Source organism: Eptatretus burgeri, chromosome 3 (assembly GCF_056783735.1).
Source record: "Eptatretus burgeri isolate ZD-2024b chromosome 3, Ebu_testis_v1, whole genome shotgun sequence".
NCBI classification, from domain to species: Eukaryota; Metazoa; Chordata; class Myxini; order Myxiniformes; family Myxinidae; genus Eptatretus; species Eptatretus burgeri.
Genome location: NC_140963.1, coordinates 65,718,188 through 65,723,274, shown reverse-complemented (window position 1 = coordinate 65,723,274; position 5,087 = coordinate 65,718,188). Strand labels below are relative to the sequence as shown.

Genomic DNA, 5,087 nt, shown 5'->3' with positions numbered 1-5,087 from the left:
CTGTGAAACAGCAGGATGACAGTTTATAGCTTGTGCAAGATTCAAACTTAGGCAAGACAGCTTAGAGGTAAGTGTGCATACTTCTAGGCCATCCTGCCAGTCATATATTTTGAATGCTGCCTATACACATACTACATACCATAGTTTCAAATTGCTTCCTTGTATATTCTCACTGTGAGATAGAGGAGAGAGATAAGAGGAATACAAAGGCATTTATTTGGAGTACAAGTCAAGATACTCATGATAGAGGAGAATAGACGATACATAGACACACGTCTGTACTGTTTTCAGTTCGTTAAGCATGGGTGGTGAAACACGATGCTAAGTTTAAGTTCATAAGATGCGACAAGGTTATAATGCACATCATCCGGTGCACGAATTCCATACATTGCACCAAACAACTGTACTTCGCTTCACAGCCCGAGAAATGATTTCCCGTTCTTAAATAATATATAACTGCTCCAGAGCTGATGAGGTCACCATGCCGAGACCTCTACATTGGTCCACATGTACCAGACGTGTTGGAGTGCTGCACAGCCCCCAAAGAGGTAGAATGTGCCTGACAAGCCAATGTATTATCCATCATGAACTGCAGACCTGTTCTTCTCTTTCTTCATTCCTGTGGCCCAAAAGATGACGAACAATGGTCAGACACTGTATATAGAAGCACAGAATGGCTGGTGATCCAAAGCACAGAACTTTCGGAGTGGCTTCGTGTCTGTCCAAAATTTTGTCGATTGACAACACATATTTAGGTTAGTGTTTAGATTACGTGAGTTATCAGATTTAGTCCAATATCCATAATTGCACAAAATAATCCTTCTTAAATTCGCTCATTTTATTTGTCACGACGTTGTGGAGTGCACCAAAATGAAATAATACGTATTTGAAAACTCGAAGGTTATATTATGTTGATAGTTGGAATTGGGTATTTAATAAAATACACTGAAATGAATTTTCTGCATCCAAGTGACTGGACGATCCAAATTGCTTGTGTTATTGTTGCCACAGAGGGCGCTACACACGAGTCGCACTTTCATTTCAGCGCCATGGAGCGACTAACATTGATTCATGAGACAGGTGCTCACGCTGCTGTGACCCCAGGTTCAAATCCATGCATAGACTGTGTTGATTTGTTTGTTGTCTCATAAAGTACGTCGATGTTTCATAATGGCATTGTCCCATTTTTAATGTCTCAACAAACTCCTCCAGGAGCGTGAGATGGCTTCTGTTTTCACTGCCACGTTAACCCCCAAAAGGGTGATCAAAGTTCAGCTTCTGGCATAATTGAGTCCATGAACCCATAAACCATACTGGAACACGTCGTTTTATTCTGTGAGCAAGTGGCCAAATTTGGGCCTGGAAACTTGCAGTCTTCGCGTGTGATCATTCACGGGATGAGCAGTTAAGTGGTGCGTGCTTGCCGACAATGCCACAGCCCTGTTAACTGGTCAGTACAAAGAAACGGTGTTAGACATGGTCAGCACAATAAATGGTTGAATATATGACGAGGTATGTACAGGGTGTCCCAAAAAAATATACAACTTTTCATCTGCAAAGAGGATGGTCATAACATTTTTTTTTAAAGATATATGGCTGGATAGAAAGCTGAAAGGTTGAAGTTTATTGTACCAATGTCAAAATTGCCACTAAAATTTAAATTTTGGTATAGAATCGTCGTTTTCTTTTCGACCACATGTTCGACGGAGGCTCCACGTTGTCCGATCACTGCCTGCAAACGTGTTGTCATGAACTCCATCACTTTGGGAAACGTTTCCTGAGGAATGTTCATGATTTCTCGGTGGATGTTTTCCTTCAACTCATCAAGAGTCTGGGGCCTAGGGTTTCCATAGATCCTGTCCTTGAGATACCCCCATAAGAAGAAGTCTGGTGGAGTAAGGTCAGGGGAATACGGTGGCCACTCAACGTCTTCGTAGAGGGAGATAAAGCGGCCCTCAAAATGTTGGTTGAGAAAACGCCTTGTTTCCCTGGCTGTATGGGGTGATGCCCCATCCTGCTGGAACCACTGGGTTCTCGTCTGGATCAGGTTGTTTCTCCTACGGGCCTGAGTACGTAGCTCAGGCAGATAGAATTCCTGAATCATTTCGCGATAGTTCCTCTGGTTTACCATGCAAGTGCATCCCTGGTGATCTTCAAAGAAGTATGGACCAATTATCCCATACCAACCAACCGCCACCCACATGGTGACTTTGAGAACAGATCGAGGCACCAGCTCAGTTGATGCATTACCAGGATTTTCAGTTCCCCAGTACTGAAAGTTTTGCTTGTTTTCCTCCCCGGACAAGTGAGCATGGCATTCGTCCGTCATGTGAAGTTTTTTGAGGAAGTCTGCATCTTCCTCCAACTTTCCTGAGAACCAATTTGCAAAGTCTAGTCGTTTGCATTTCTGTTGATCAGTAAGCACCGTTTCCGTTTGAATTTTGTATGGAAAGGCATGAATGTCTTGGCGAAGGATCCTCTGAACGGTGCTCTTATGAATGTTTGTCTCGACAGAAAGTCGTCGAATCGATTTTTTGGACTGAACGACCGCCTGTCTCACCATTTCCACATTTTCTTCACTCGGACCTGTCCTCTTCTGACCACTGTGACCCTTGTGAAGGTCGCAGATGGTTCCCACATTGGTAAACTTTGCGATGGTGCACTTTATTGTCCGAAAGTTTGGTGCATGGCACAAGTGGATACCAAAATGTCTCGAGTAAAGACGTTGCACCTGTATGACACTTTTCTTCTGGTGCCAAAGTTCAACAATTTTTGTCCGTTGTTGTACGGTCAGTCTTTGAATTTTTCTGGTGCTTGGTTGGTATCAAAATAAACTTCAGGGTCTCTGCAATAAGAAATGAAGCATTAATGACAAAATTACTGCTTTTTTAGGATCAAACGAAGCATTTTAAAAGTTGTATTTTTTTGGGGGCACGCTATATACACATACACACATACTGTAGGACGAAGGCTTCCTTCATTTTATGTGAAAAACGCGGTAGGAGCATGATCACCATGCTCACTGACTTCTCTTCAAGAAATACACTGAGATCTTTAACGTTCACCAACGACAGTGCCAGCAGATGGGTCCTCTGACTTCACATCCATCTGAGTAATGGTATGCACGTTGATGCCTCACCTTGCTTCTCACTTGGATGATCGTTTATGGCTGAGCTGATTCAAACGCAGGTTAGACAGCTGATTGGTGTGTCCGCACACCTCTAGTCGGCCACACTGGAAATCCTGAATTGGTCATATTAAGGTACTGTGATGTTTGTGGGGTAGATAGAGAAACTTCATTGTAAAGGTATGATTGTATAGTTTAGCATGGTCCATGGACGAGGTGGAGACATCTCAATGGAAATGAAGTAGGGATAACTGTCAGCTTAAGTTGTTACCTGTCACCACACGGGGGGGGGGGGGAGGGAGCGATGCTGTGTTACTTCGGTAGGGATTAAGGCTAATTTATATATGAGATCCCCCCCCCCCCCCCGCTTGTGACCTTTTCCTCCGTTTTTGCATTGGCAAAGCCGGCTATAAAACGGAACGACGCTTTAACAACAACCGGAAAGTCACACCCCCAAGGCGTGTGATTGTTCGGTGGGATGTAAGAAAAGAGGGCATGATTAGAGAGGAGGGAGTTGGTGGGAGGTAAGTAGTGGAGACGAAAGAGTCTCACTCGCTGGCTTCTCCTCGACATGCCGAGGAAGGCTGCACGATTCTCATGTTTGTGCTGTGTCAAATTGCCCGCATGCTGGAGTAAGATGCTAGCCATTACTATTCAGCTGAGTCGCGAAATTGTATGTTTATGAGAGAGAGAAGAAGAGGAGCGCATATCTCAGCAATAACTTGGCGTTATCCCTTTGTGTGTTTGAAGAGGAAGGCAGGCCATTGTGGCGAGCAGACCTGGTATTAAGAGAGGAGCGGGGTCGGCATATTCGTTCGTGAGAAGAAGCTGCATGGCGGTTGGTGAGCCCTGGTGTTGAATACGCCACACAAATTACCTCATTTGCATTTCCCACGCAGAGAGCGGCTTGGTGCCATTTTGGGTGCTGCAGTTTCCCGTGCAGGCCAATGTGGTTCGATCGCCAAGCTCATTAAAGATCATCTCTGGACACCCAGCTAAGTGCCAGAATAAAAGAAGGGATTTTCTTTTATTTTATCTTTCCCCTTGTCTGTTTCTGTATCTGTGTGAAGGCGCCTTGAAATTAGCTCTAGGTTACCTCACGTTACATTACCTCATGCTTTGATTTATTTTCATTATAAATATTTGTTTTATGTTCATTAAACTCTTATTTATTAAAGTTGCTCGTGTCTGTCTATTCGTTGTGGGTTTGAGTATAAACCCTTGTGCTTCCGTCTGGTTCCTGCTTTTCCGCCCTCCATCCCGCACGCACTATAATCTCTAAGGATCACGTGTTCACCTCCAAGGCTGAATCATTCGGCTATCCGTCCAGGTCGGTCTTAACTGCCCGTCGAGGACATCTGGTGTCAGAGTGGGATATTTTTCGACCCCACCCCCCCCCACCCTCCACCATGACATCTGTTGTGAGGAGTGTGGGATTTGAACCCTGATAAAGAACTGATCATGAGCGGGATATTTACGAACCAGTTGGTGAGGGCAACTGGTGTCAGAGCGGGATTTTTCAAGCCCCCCCCCCCCACCACGACAATTGGCATCAAGGTGGGATTTTTTAGTCGTTCAGGACCACGACATTTGGTGTCGGAGTGAGCTAAGCTTCAAAAAAAAAGAAGAAAAGATTTGGGAATCTACATTTTTCATAGATTTCCTCTCTTCCATTGAGGGGGATGGGGTTGCAGTGACTGAAGTGCAAATTGTTTAGTTAATTGGTGTCAGGAGAAAAGAACGCTTGGAAATGTAAGGGAAACATTTTTTTTTTCTGAGGAGATTGAACTCACGCAGAAAATAGCAGACGTGCACGAGATAGCATTGCTCGTGTTAGATAGTGAGCATGACGGAAGCGAGTCGGGAGTGGACTTGAGTGATGACGATAGCGTAGAAGCCTCCCCGTCCCGAGCGTCAGTCTCCCTCCTCCACAATAGCAGAAGAAGAGATGCGGGGAGTG

General features: G+C 44.7%; 1 long non-coding RNA gene across 1 annotated transcript in view; it reads left to right on the top strand.

Moving 5' to 3' along the window:
- Positions 1-5,087, top strand: part of LOC147030093 (uncharacterized) — a 52,104-nt gene that overhangs the window by 41,559 nt on the left and 5,458 nt on the right. The window lies entirely within an intron of this gene.